This window comes from Phalangium opilio, unplaced genomic scaffold, assembly GCF_054372755.1.
Source record: "Phalangium opilio isolate 3A_F unplaced genomic scaffold, DU_Popi_V2 ptg000014l_1, whole genome shotgun sequence".
Taxonomy (NCBI): Eukaryota; Metazoa; Arthropoda; class Arachnida; order Opiliones; family Phalangiidae; genus Phalangium; species Phalangium opilio.
The window spans coordinates 2,602,151-2,617,369 of NW_028324149.1; the positions used below are offsets into that span (position 1 = coordinate 2,602,151).

Consider the following 15,219-nt stretch of genomic DNA (forward strand, 5'->3'; position numbering starts at 1 on the left):
TCCAAGACCCAAGTTATCATACTATAGAATCCAATACAGTCAAATACAGTAGCTGTCGTTAATATAATACTGTGTACCCATGTGATATTTTGGTTTTTTTGTTCGAGTAATGGGTGCGGGCAGAATAACAATATTTCAAACTGCATACAAATCTTATATTGGTCTAAGAAAATATGTATCTACTCCAATATTACACATGTTCGCTTACAAATTGGTAATACGGTTAAACGCATTTCCAATAACGTCCTTATCTCTTCAACACCATGAACTAACTCTTCCTTTATATACGGGAGCGTGGCGAACGGCGTCCCGAAATACCTTTGTGGTTATCTCCGAAACTTTGTGTTATTTTTTCTTAGCTGCGCGCGGTCCGAATCTTTATGTTTGGGTTTGCTATTGTTTTATTGATGCAATGGTAGGGGGTGGAAACAGAGAGGAGGCGGGAAGGTTGCGAGCGATAGGTTGATAAGTGGGAGGCGCGTGACATCGCACCAGAAACGTGACCTTTAGGTCAATTAAATAGATCAACAATGATTGACAACCCCGTACTATGGTAAGCCAAAACTTTAACGCTATGAACGTGACGTATTTTATTATGAACTTAGGAGGTTATAACTTTCACGGACTTGGTAATTCTAAAGACGTAATAACAAAGTTAAAGTGATTGTTTTCGATATAGTCAGCTTAGGGGGAACCCATTAATTACTATCCCCACCTTTAAACAGTGACCTCTTTGAAATTTAAAGTCACCTTGATTTAACAGAAAGAAAATATCACTTTCTCATTTACGTATAAGTTACTTGACTTAAGAGGCCATTAATTTGGTCTAAAGTTGGCCTAAAGTTTATACCGAAGATCATTTCAATCTATACCGAACTTTAGTGAGTTGTAACAGACTTTATATCGACGTTACGTGATCTCATTAGGCTTTCATGGTATTTAAAATTAACTAACGGTATATTAACGTTCTAGAAGGTAAAGTTTTCATTGGGGCATACTATTTACTGCAAGCCCCAACTCGCGCGTACGAATACTAGATTGCATGCTGGCAAACCGAACCACATTTAGCAGACAACCTGCCTCAAAAGACGAACTAAGTTAGAGGTACTATTTTTCGTAGTTTTTTTTAGAGAAATTAAAAAAATATAACGTAATATTAAAGTAGAGCGATGATTGGTCGACCAAAGAAGTTAGAGAGAAAGCCAGACTTCGGTTTTAATATAAAAATATGAAATATTTCAAAGTTAGGTATATATAATATAGAAGAACGCAACCTTACTAAGAGCAAAATAAACCGTTGAAAACCCGTTTTTTCTTTAGTAAACTCTACCCTTTCTAAAGCTGGAATCTACGACTGATGTTTGGTATTTTTAGAGGAATGTGTAGTTGAATATTTCTTGAAAATTGTTGGTATTTTATATCAGTCTGCTTCCGCAACTCATCCGAAATTAACGTCAATATGAAAAATTGGGAAAATATATCTCTGTAGGTACGTACATTAACAAAATTAAAAGAAAAAACTAAATATAAGCTTGCTGGAATTCTGGAAGGATGCCTGTTTTGGATCCACCAGTAACTTGAAGCGATACCACGTCAATACTTATTAAAAAAAATGAGGGGGGGGGGGGGTTACCGAAATTCATGACGAAACACTGACTGAATTCTATGGATCAACAAGTATATAAACTAAAGTGCCATTTGTAAGGCTATCATATTCCCCATAAGTATAGGGTAGGTCGCTAAGATATTTCTACAATTGTAAATATTTTCTTTCGAACAAATTAAGCTACACTAAAATAGAACTTAGCTTTAAAAGAACTAGGCCTAGAGTTTAAATTATAAATTATAAAAAAATATATTCATAGAGAATATACAATAGAGGAGTAGACAATTGTTGTATTTAGTTCTCGTTAAATATTTTGGAGGTACTTCCGGATGTGTACTCGGTTTCTTAATAGACACGTGGTTGCTTACCTTTGTCCAAATATCAGTTCCCGCCTTCATAGAGGGTAAAGCAGACGTCATTTTTCAACCAATAATGATATGTCTTGTACAGAAGGTAATCACCCAATGGGAAAAACCGGAAATGAATAGAAAAAATTTGGGGAGATACTCCCTTATGTATTGGTAAAGGCTAAAGAGTCTACTCCTCTACTGTACATCCTCTGTGGTATATCCTAATATCGTCTGCTTAAGACGGATCATCCAATGGTAGGTGGAGACAAAGAAATTAGAAAGGGCTTCGAGAGTCCACCAAAGTCCTTGTTGGTCTTTTATCTCCCGACATTCGAAACCAGGGTTTATTTACCCGTAATTCTACTGTCGCGTTTCACTAAACACCAACTTGAAACTTAACTAACACGACCAATCCTTTGCGGGGTTGGTATCCAGATGGCGCTCTCTTCTTCTAATAGTACGGAAAGTAATTAAAGCTAAGGGATTACCTTTTGGGTCGTAAGTTAGGTAAACCCGTGTTTGTATTTAGTTCTCTCGCAAGTCGCCGCGCACGAACGCGCCAAAACCTTATTTTACACAATATTTTGGCGTTGCTAAATTAACCAAGACGACAATGGACGCTTAGTGTTTTGTATATAAGGTAATCAATTAGCCGTATATGGTGGAACGAGCTCGAGCTGTTACGAAATTATACGAAATGAGACCCTACCTAGGAAATCAAGCCCCACGAATCATAGGCCCGTAAGAGCTTTATTTTCGGCTACCTTAAGCGATAGTTAGCGACGTCATAAGTCTATTATACTCGGCATAAGTATAGGTCCAAAAGGTATAATAACCTAATCTAACTTTTGAATTGGATCTATTCTTTCAAATATCCCATTTTGTTTTTAGGTTAAAGGGTTTGAAATATTATAGTAAATTACGAAACTTTGTTTCCTAACTTTTCCTATATAATTAAAACATATTTTCCTTTATACAGTTCCACTCTTTTTTTATTTGGTGACAGTTTTACCTGTCAGTATAGTCAAAGGTGAAAGTTAAGGTCATTTATCATAGTGTTTAATGACAGGATATGTCGGAGCTCCGTATAAATAGCCTTATCAATATCAACCATTGAATATAGTTCTGAACTTAATTGAGAGTTCCTTCCTTTACTTCCGATGTCGAAGGAAACGAGACGACCTAACGTACAATCTTAATACGGAGTAAAAATAACTCAAGTTCTATCGTAAATAGGGCCAAACTTAAAATGCAATTGGAAAAAAACTTCAGAAAGTAACTAAATACGGAATTTGTGCATTTAAAACATCAAGAACGAATAACGGACTCGTGGATTTCGTTCACTGTTATTCATTCTCGCTTAATTTTAAATAAATAATTTCCAGGCTATATATATTAAGCCTTTTCATTTAAATTGTAATAATTTTAATCAATTATAATACCTATCTAACTGAGTCTAATCCAAACGTCGAATTTCAGGAGATGAAAGGTTAGGAGTGATTGCGGCGACACACTCTATCGACACGGTACATACCTTATCCATTGCATTAAGGTTAATTATAAGCCCGAGGCAGCATTAAGGCTCTAACAGAAGCCTGATTTTCTCCTTGTCTATCTCACGCGGTTTTAGATATACAGGGTGTTGATCTTTGCCCAATCATTCTGTACAATTATTCGGGTAAGTTTATAAGATATGTAATTGACCATAAGTTTGTCACTGGTTACAAACTAGAGCTTGTCATGAAGTAACGTGTAGGAAGATGAAGTCCTGCAAAATTAACCACCGAGTGTAGCCAATTATCGCTCGTCGTTCTCGAGCTAGCTCGAGCTGTAAGTCTCTAGAATCACGAAGTATAGTTAGTTTCATACTTATTGAACATATCTTATAAACTTATGATTATTTTAATAAAATAAAAACAAATTTGTAAACGAACATTGGAATATGACATTTTCTTGGAAGAAAAACTTAAAATAAGTAATATCAAAGACAGTATTCAGTATTGTGTTGTAAACCGTGCACTACTACTTCCGGATTTCATAACAATTATATTTGCATTTGATAATAATATATACCAAGGCCTACATAAATGGAATAACAAAGACTTTTAATAGAAACAAAACACCCTGTATGCAAGGACACCTCGAGATTGGAGACGCCTTTGGCAGTTCGAACTTTGCCAGAACCTCAGGCGAGTCACATCGAGTTGTTCTAGAGCTAGGCTGCTAGGCCTTGTTTGAATTTTAACCCGAGGAAATCTTTTAAATGACAGTTGAGCGTATGAAACTTTATTCTTCCATGGTTAGGTTCGCTTTTGTCAAAAACTAAATATTTCAATATTACAGGCGTGACAATGCCCGCCAAGTTTAGATATCTTTTGTAATTTAATAACCGACAACCCCGGGTCCTAAAGGCTGGCTCTAAGTGACACCAAAAGGAAGGGGGGCTACGCCGAAGAAGACACAAGCCCCCTCCCGCTCTGTTCTCGCGCCGGATTTTGGCCCCTTATTGTGTCAATCAGTTTCATATTTGGCCAAAAATGCGGCTTTAACACTATAGTGTTAAATAGACTTAAGTTCAAATTTGGTTGAGTTCACGTGCCAGAATAATTTAGTAAGCAAATTTGGTCACGTGATTGACAAAATTAGAGCATCTTGGGAGAAAACACGTGCGGTAGTTGCGCATGCTTTTTATTATGCAAATGTATAAGAAAAACGTTTCTCCGAAATTATGTGAACAAAATAATGCTTTGTCAAAGTTAAAAGTCTCGTCATTTCAAAACATTTCGACAAATGTAAACCAAAATTAATAAAGCTCCTCTATAGGTTATAGTGAATCTACGTACAAAATTTCAATCAAATTGGTTCCAATTTACTGAAGTTATCGAGATGAAAAGAAAATTTTACATAGAATTTAGCTTTAATCCAATATTCATTGAAGAAATGGTTGCCTATTTTAAAACATCATGATTTTCGTAAGCTAATTAAGATACGACATTTTCGTTCGTGAGCTAAGTTTTCTCGTCGCTCGTCAGTAAGTCCCGGGAAAATGTTTCAAAACCTTGGCCAGAAGCGCCAAAGCAAAATGGAAAACAAAAGTAACGGGAAGGCAAATTACACCTTAATTCTCTATAGTAGTTGATTACTTATTAAGCCTATAAAATAACCCTATAATCCTCACAAGTATGGGTCCCACGTTTGTTTTCAGTAAAATCCGCCCCCAGGAGACGCTCCTTTACCATATATATATATATGAAAGACACGTGTTTACTACAAAGGCCTTTCGACCAATACTTATGGAAAGTATGATAGCCTTATGCCTTAATATAAATATAATATACATTTTAGGGATTTGCATCTCGAAAATTGGATGGAAGACAGCAAGCAAGCAGCTTTGTAGTCTTTTATTTTTTTACGTGGTTTCAATTGTTAACTAAGGCAATATTCTAATTGAAAATCCCATCTCCCATATAGAAATGGCAGCAATTCCATTTGTTATTAGTTCAGCTCGTCCGCGAATTCAATTTTAAACTTTCAGTTTTGTCTGTCATTCAAATTTCGAAACATATTGTTTTCCAGCGCCTGTTGGCTTAGTTTCCTTTTGAATTATTCGCGGAATGAACTGTTCTGGAACCTCAGTAATATAATATTTTAAAAATTGGATTAAGATAAATTAATAAATTAATAAAATTATTAAAATTTATTTTTAAATTATTTCTACATAACAAGCAATGTTTTAAAGGAATACTAGTATTTAATATTGACAACCTTATACAGTTTTGATAGTTTTTCATTAACCCTTTAAGATGTTATATAATAATTTATATCCCGGCTACACTTTATCGTACCAATTTAATTTGTCCTTGACAATGGTGATGCATTAAGTACATAGTTACTGTCGTAACGTCTACGCAGCATCCTACACACTTCTGGACCGGATAGACGTTATCCAAGATGACGAAACAATTTTCTTAACTCCCATCCCCCCTCTTACCAAACCCATTCTTCCGTCGAATAGAATTCGAGTCGCTCTAAATCAATATCAATTCTTATTTGATTCCCATTCTATCTTATTCCGATTCCCACACTTTAACACATTGTCCTAAATTAGGTTTATTCCATCTTCCAGCAGAAAAGTCCATTATTTAAAGGACATAAAATATTAACGATTAATTACGTTCCCATCTATTTGAATTATAACCCTATAACGCGTACGTATGGGTCTACCATAGGTACATTATCTATGCTAGACAAAGAAAAAATAAAATGACTGCAGCACCATCATGTGTTTAAAATTTTAAACATGAAGAATTGGGACGTATTTACTGCGGTTTCATTCCCTTGGTCGAGTAATGACGGAATTATAACCCTATAACGCGTACGTATGGGTCCACCATAGAGACATTATCTATGCGAGACAAAACAATACAGTGTCTGCAGCGCCATCATGTGTTTAAAATTTTAAACATGCAGAATTGGGACGTGGTCACTGCGATCTTGGTCGAGTGGTTACAGTAGGCTATCGTAGTTCACTTTTCAGGCAAATACGCCACCATAAGACACCCATACCGCCGCTTGATGTCACTCTTCTTTTTAATAAACAACGCATATTAGTAACAGATGTTTACATACTTCTATTAATAGTCTTCTAATACGGTAGTTAACCAATGTTTCTTATACAATAGTGTTGGGATGAGAAAATAAAAGATATGGGGGCTTATGTATGGTATGGCAACATTATTTAGCTCAATCTCTAGAATCATCAATAAAAAGGTATATACAAGACGTGGATTTTTTTTCTAGTTTTTAGAGTTAGGTGATTGAAGACCGTGATGGGTCTCAACACAATTAGGAATGGGGGAAAAGGCTTAACACGCACCATATAGCGCGAGCGCTAGTAACAACGCCGGGAGGTTGGATACTTCCCAAAATAAATACTTTCAGCCTTATCTAAGATTCATTGTAACGAAATGTTAAGTCCCTTGTTGGATGTCACGTTAGTAAGAAGTCATTAATATTTCTCTTTCTAAAACTAAACCTTATGAATGAGTGATCACTGTATTTTCAAATGAAGTGGCTCTACTCTATTTCCGTATAGAACCTTTCAAATTATAATTTTAAAAATAAAATTTTAACGAAATATTTCTCAATTAAACTAGAAAGGATAACATTAGCTCTCGCTACGTTATTTATTTATCACAGTGATACGTTTGTATAAGCACATCTCCCTAATGCTCTCAAATATTACAGGGGAAAACCTTATTAAGTACATCTTAAGTAACATATCAATAACAAGTATGACTGTTTCTTAAGTTAATATTGTTAGGAATAACAAATCAGCTAATTTCATCATCATCTTGGACTAGCTGACGTTCGACTGCGCGACCTCGAGAGCCAATACTAAATTCATACTTATAACAACGATATTACTTATGATTCTACATACATATTTTGAAAACGCTGCAAAGTAATGAATATTGAATTTTCCTTCAAGCTATAAGAGCATGAAATCTGTATTTATTTATTTTTTAATATGAAGATAATCCCATTAGGTATAGGATAAAATGCATTAGCCTGATTTAATCACAATGATACTTTATTACACCATAAGTGAATTATAGGTAAACATTAAGGGGGTGTTATGGGTAATCAACACCCTCATCTCTGTATCGCTCAGCTAACAAAAAATATACAAAATTATAAAACTTAAAAATTGAAGCCAAATAAAGAATGATAAAGAGTGAATGCGGACGAGGTTCTAGAGATTGAAGTGATTAATTTCTAAGGTATTAATTTTCTTCGGAAATAAAGCTCTTTTGGGCCTTTGTTAGATAAATCTATAATATTTGCTCACACCCCAATGTGGCTACGCGCTAGATATACGATAGGGAGTTATGGGGATGTTGTATTGGTAGCAGGTGCGGCTCTCCACTGAAATTCGCGATTTAAGCTCTCAAAGGGATTTATATTCAACCCCCCTCAGTGTCCCCCCTCCCCCAATTCGACCCACTGCGTTTTCAAATGCTTATTCATCCATTAATTTTAAAATAACACTTAAGTTTGTCCCTATAGAAATTCATAGGCATACATAAGCAATTAGTTTATTTAAATTTGTTTTTATTTTTTTTTTTGCGACGTATTTTTATTAAATATTGCTTTGGTTATTGGAAATTATCACCGAACATTTTTTTTTTAAAAACTGCAATTTATACAGAGTGTTGACAGAAATTCAAAATAGACTCAAAATCCCTGCCATAGTAACGCGCTGAAAGACTTCAGTTTGCAAAATCTAACTAGTTTTTATTAGAATTTAAAAATAAAATTCAAATTTTGATTTTTAATAAGGTTGAAACATTTTAAAAAAAAAACCTTGATAAATTTGAACAATCTATTTTTTCAAAAATCCTATCATATTTCAAATAAAACATGAATTTCTTAGGAAACAGATTTTTTCTGGGAAAGATAATTTTTACATCTATTTATACTGAATTATATTTTCCCCCATTTTCCACGAACTTAATCTCAAAGGATATTGATCGTTAAGCCTAAAAACGAACGTACCAGGAGTTAATCTTTAAATAAAACTAAAAACCCTTTAATAATAAACAAGTTTTACGTACTAAACCTTCATACAACCTCAATTTTGTTTTTTTTACGCTAATATATTTTTTTCTCCGTAAATTTTAAATTCAGAGTATGTATAGGGGGGGTTTAAAGGTCAAAGTTTTAATAAAATTTATAAATCTTGTTCCGGATTTCGGGGGGATTAGAAAATTCTTGGTAAACTTGACGACGACGACTTCAATTCATCAATATTTATAACACCGTGATAAGACTGCGTGGAAACTCATTTTATTAAAATTTCACTGGTTCAGAGGATGTTATTTACTTGGAGCGAGAGCATAGAAAAAAAATGCTAAAACAAATGAAATGTTTTCTTCTAAGGAGTGTTTCCCTGAAATTATTACTTGTTAACACAAATTTGTTAAAGAAAGAAACCATTTCACTTTAGAAAGGTTTTTTATCTTACTGATTTTGAAGTTTTTGGTATAATTTTGAAGCTCTAATGAGTTTTATGAGAATATCACGTTAATTTATTAATGAAAACATGAATTTTAATTTTAAGAATAAAATTTGGGTTCTATTTAATGTGAGAAAGAAATTAAATTAATTTTAAACTTCTTATTTATTTTCAGAAGTTTGTCTCTCTATTTTACCGGAATGTTTAAGAGAGTTTGAAACCGGGAAGAGTTTGTCCATGTGAGGAACTTAAAACAACAAATAGTCTTCGGGCAGATTCCTTTGTTGTTGTTTACATCTTAACAATTCACTTTCTCGAATATAACATTTTAAAATTTTAGACTTCTTCCCTGAATTTAAACTAATTAAATGTTAAAATAAATTCCAGTTCTTAGTCGAGTTCTTCCAATGGAAGAGTTAACGAATACAAAATAGGAAGAGTTCGTCTTAACACAATTGGGCCGAATTTAGTTTTAATCATAAAAATCTGGAAACTTCTTAATATCATTAAAATATTCGGGTACGAGACGAATATGGTCATAATTTAAATTTAAATATACGAAAATTAAAACTTAAATAACATTTTTTAAATAATTTTCGTTATTTAGAAACGAAACAAAGTAGGCCTATAGTATAAAATTCAATTTTAAAATGGGTAACTTTAACCCATACTAAAGGGGTAAAATTTAAAGTTTCTAAGGTTGCATTCAAGTATAAGTAAATATTAATAAGAAAACTGGGAAACCCTTGGGTTTAAAACAACAATTAGCCAAAACAGACGACGAGAGAAGGAAGAAGTTAGAAATACAAAATTAGAAGAGGGTTTCGGTGGAGCGGAAAACTAGAATAGTGCATAGCAATTTAATTCGACTTTGATGGCTCTTCTTAGATAGAAAACTATGGAATGGATTTATACGGCAAAGGGGTTGGGGATTAGGGTGTTGGAGGGTGCGTAAAAGGGACGTCATTTGACGCTAGGGGGGCGGGTGTCGAGGGATACAGCAAAAATATTCCCGTCTCTAGACGATTCCTTGAAAGTCGAAAGAGACACTCAACATCTCGACCGTAATGTTCTAAAGAAGCCTATTAGCCAGCGCGAGAAAAGAAATTTTTACTCAAAACAAAAAGGCATGAAAATATGGAAACAAGTTGAGCAAAACAACTATAACACCCCCTCTCATATTACTTTTAAGTTTGTTTAAAGAAATAATCGGGTTATAGTCGCTCTAATCTAGTTTAACTCTAAAACAATATTAGTATTAGCATAATTTTATATTAATTAACAATTTCAACATTTATATACAGGGTTTTACAAAGGGGGTGGTATAGGACCGGAGCTGAAAATGTTCTGTGACATTTTGTCCTAAAGGTCACCGTTTTCGCGTTATAATTGAAGTGTTTTAGGGATTACCCATCAATTAAATTTGCAATTCCAATCAGTTTCTTACCAAAATTTAAATCGTAACTTGGCTAAACGTCAGAGGCTACATTTTCGACTCCGCTTCTACCACCCTTATTATAACGCCCTGTATATGCAAAATTTTAAAAGTAATATAAAGGATGGTTAAGAATAGAATGGAAATAAACAGTCGTAGAAGAATACCATATACTCCACACAGCCATATTCTATCACGTCAATAAACCCCGAGCGCAATAAATTTCCCAGGATTTAAATTTTAAAATCCTTGACGGCTAAAGCACGCGCTTATAAGTCCATTTCAATCCGAGAATACATCACTAAAATCAGAAATACATTTTGACACGCCTTGTATATTTTAAATATTTAAAAATAAGTCAAACTTTAAAAGAATTGAAAATTCCGGTTGATACGGCCTTTTGCTCTTCTATTTTTGTTCTTTTTTCCGAAGCTCGCTGAAGATTGGAAAATCATGAGTTTACGTTTTAAATATAGGAGAAAGCTATGCCTAGTTTCGACACAAAAAAAAAAATTGCATTTTTTATCCCACTAAGGGATTGAATACGACTCTATTTCAGCTTGAATTATTTAAAAACATTGGATTTTCTCTTTCAACTCTTTCTTTCGGAAACGTTAGTAATGTAAAATGTAATATTCACCACGACTCTTTCGATGTTAGCACCCGAGCACAATGATGGCAGTTATATAGCCTTAAATATGTTACGGGTCTATAGAGAAATAACCAAAGTGCTACCCCTATTCCTCAAAATTCATCTAAGATAAAATAAAAAAAATAAAAAACAGTTATTTTACTTTTGGGTAACACTTTCCAAATATCAGTTCCATAGCGTAAATTTTCAGTAAAGGAGAACTAACATAACATAAAACTAGCTCCCAATAAAAAATGGCTTTCTCATTTTATATATGGAATATTTACTGCCCCCTAGCGGTATACTATATAAATTTAAATATTAAAGGTCATAGGCGAGTATACGAGGTCAAACCCAAAATGTCACCATAGGAAGATATTTAATGAATGATACAAATCTTCAAAAAGAGGTAAAAATCATTATTTCTAACCAATTCCCAGATCAAAAATTTGACAAAAAATAACACATAACGTAAGAGCTCTCTCTTTGATTGGTTGAAAATAGAAGGCGCTTAGAAAACGAGAGACTGTCTGAACCATACCGCGCACTATACCTAAATAACTTTCCGTTATTCATAGTTGTATTTGATAATCCTCAATGAATTTCCAGTAAAGCACCTAGCATCACGCAAACCTTACGTACACTTTGAAATATTTGAAGTCACTTACATAATTAATAAAAGGCCAAATATTAAGGATTAAAATTTAATCAAATTAGCTTTGAGGAGCACTTTAATACAACTTTGTAATAAACTAAATTATTACTACGTTGGTATATATAGTAATACCTACGCGAAAAGCTGAATAATAAAATAGCTTTATACGTAAATTTCACTCAAAATATTTCAAAGAAAACGAAAATCCCGCGGAATATTAATTAAATTTCAAATCAATTTAATGGCCAGGATTTTGTAAATGCAAGACTTGAATGTCAAAATAAAACTGGACAATATTAATATTAATATTAATATTATCCTATCATTAATTTTTGATTTAGTTATATCCCATTACACTTAGAAATCATCCAAAATTATTAATTATTAAAATTTTCAATCACATATTGAAATGCGCTTTAAATTAATTTAATTTAATTTAATTCTGTTTAGTTGGGAGTATAGTCAGTCACTCGGCGGGAACCGTAAGTTAATTCACCTTTGACAGATGGATTTTCCGACCTAAATATGTCAATTTTCGAGCCCTTCAAGCAACTGATGCGGCGTTTGCTCGAACACTCAACTCGTCAATAAACACGTTTTGGCTCTACCTCGCTCGCTTTAGCTCAATAATATAGCAATCTTAAATGAGGTTACGTTACGATTAAGGTATAGAAATTAATAGGCGTTAATTTCTTAAATTTACTAGATAAAATTAATTTAATTGTAATAAATAAATGGAGCGGCTAGATAATCTGATTTCCTAAACATTTTATGGACTGTAATCAGCGGGAGTATGACCTAAAAAGTGGCGTCTGCTAAACCGAACCACTTTATCTATGCGGAATTGTTTGAATTCTCACAAGCTAAGAGAGGTAAGGGGTAAGAGGTTCGATTTAGCAGACGCCACTAAAGTAATGGCGGCGCGGTAGACTAATTCAATTCTAATTATTTAATAATAATAAGGGATCTTTTATTCATATTTTCAATATTTAATTTCTTTTAAATTTAGAAAAAGGCCTTTCCTTTAAGGTATGATATGTTACGTTACCTGAACCTTTCCTTTAAAAGCTACCAAACGTAGACATTTGAAGAGCGAATTTGAAATGTGAAGAGACGAATTTAAAATTTAATTGCCAATATGAAGTTGCACTTGACCCGTTTTAGTAATACGAAAGGACCTATGTATAATATTTGTCCAAATCTCTGGGGATTTGGTTGAGGCGTCCAAATAGACTTAGAGCGCGATAAACCCGTATAGGCAAAATAAAGCCAAGGCTTATGGAAGAGTGGGTAAACTCAATAAGGAACGTATTTACAACGTTTCCCTTTCGTCCTTTTGTTTTTGAAGCAAAGTTATATAGGCGTGGAATTACGCTTCACGCGAAATAAGCCTAAATAAGCTCCGGGAAAAACCCAGATTTTTTGACCTTTTGGTCCACCCCTCTTGGCCGAATTAAGCTCAAACGGGGCCACTAGATATTCCGCATTAAGGAAATGTCTCTTTTCAAAGGATACCTAAATGCATTCGCAAATTTTGTCTGCTGTACGAAGAAACCAACTGAACAAAATATATTGATGTTCACGTGCTAAGAGAATGACTGTGATTGCGTGGCACGTGAATTAAAATGAGTTTGGTTCACGCACCACTATGATGGCTGTGATCACGTGGCACGTGACTAAAATAATGAGCTTGGTTCACGTGCTGGGAGACTAGTGAAAATAATCTGGTGGCACGAGAAATAGAACGAGTTGAAGTACGCCTTTAAGGATATAACCTTCGGCTTTTATTATACTAGCTAGTTACTATAAGGTTTATATGGGTTTCCGGGACGCTTTGATGCGAGGTACTGCGCCCACAAAGGAAGCGGGCGTCATGAGCTTTGTATAGTAGCTGCAAAGAGGAAGGATGAATAAAGAGAGACCGGTGGTCAAGCCTCGAAAAGCGCCCGGCCACGGATATACCTATACAAAACCCCCATGAACGTTTCCCGGCGCGTTCGCACTAAGCGAGCCTGAATTGAATATAGCGTGTGCTTCCAAGGAAAGGGGCATACTGAGATGTATTCTGGTCAATACGGACATTGAAGGTAACTTAAAATTAGTAAATTTCCAAATAACATTGATAATTTGGATGTTCCTAACGTCTTAGCTGCTTGGAAAACGTTAATACCAATGTTTCGTGGTAGCAAAGAGGTTGTAGTGCGAACGTGCCTTATTAGAACCTACCGAAAATTAGTTTTAGGAGCCCAGCAGTCTGACCAGGCAAACCCGGGCCATAATCCACGGCGTGATATAATGATATAAGCTACTTTTCCATCATACACGAAACAGCACCATACCCACCTCTAGTTCTACTTTGGTACTAGTAATATAACCGTAACTCGTCTCTCAGGCGTGACGTGACGCGCCCGGGTCCGATCATCCCCGTTACGCTCTCAAAGTTTTCTGACTCATTTTGCTCGACACCTGGTTTACGCCGTATCCCTAACCTTTTATAGATAACCCCGTTATGCTCTCCGTAAGTATTTGTCCAGAGAATACTCTCTAAGAGCGCGCATCCTTTACCCAAAAGGGTGCAGGGACACAACCCATACTTATGAAGAGTAATATAGGGTTATGATGAACCGTAAGGTAAAGTCGTCCATTTGCTTTTACTTTACTACGGTAACCAGGCGGAGCTGTTTTTTTTCTCCAAGTAGTTGAATATAGTAAATTGTGGGATCCAACTCCGATTCAAAATTTGTTGAATTTGCTGAACCTACTAAAAATCAGGTGAAAATGTAACCACGTTCTTTGATAATGATATTTCAAAGTATTCGACTTCGAATTAAGTCAACCTCTCACTTCGGGATAAAGAAATTCTCTTAGTGTAAGCTCTTCTCGTGAACTCATTTCGTATTTAGACATAGGAGGCTCTTTGAAGTGCTGGTACGCGGGTCCGGTTTGTTTACCTCTCTTTCAAAGGAAAGCCTATCTTCCCTTTAAAGACATTTACCACCCCAAATATTTGTTTCCATTGGTTGCATTCAATTTATTGAGTGACGAGTTTACTAACCTAAGCATTGAAATTCTCTACCAGGGATTTTTGGCCCAAAACAAATTTACCTAATCAATGCGGGCATTTGTAAATATAATGATTAGCTATAGTTTACTATAGCTATTTGACATAGATGGTTAGGTAATACACATATTTTAATTTAAAGAATTCTGACAGAGTTGTTCCACATTCTGACTCCTGTGACACGAGGGATCAAAAATTAATAGTTTTACAAAGTAAACATCTCGAGACATGATTGAAGATTGGCGCGAGAATTTAGTACCGTTTGAAAGAGAACAATTATATCGTTTAAATAGCCCTATTGAGTTTGTCCATTCTAATTATCGTTCGCTCTATACTTGTTTAAATTCCTTCATAGCTTAACCATTACTAATTCTAACAAAAAAATAAGAAGAATTTGGGATTAGTTTAGAAATGAGAACAATTATCCGGACGGACTCTTTCAGAAATTAGAATTACGAGGAAC

The 15,219-nt window shown here is 34.5% G+C and overlaps 2 protein-coding genes across 2 annotated transcripts in view; one reads left to right on the forward strand and one right to left on the reverse strand.

Annotated features, from left to right (window-relative positions):
• The window catches only part of LOC149705066 (uncharacterized), a 62,038-nt gene that overhangs the window by 33,079 nt on the left and 13,740 nt on the right, over nt 1–15,219 (reverse strand). The window lies entirely within an intron of this gene.
• The window catches only part of LOC149705071 (uncharacterized), a 31,612-nt gene that overhangs the window by 1,415 nt on the left and 14,978 nt on the right, over nt 1–15,219 (forward strand). The window lies entirely within an intron of this gene.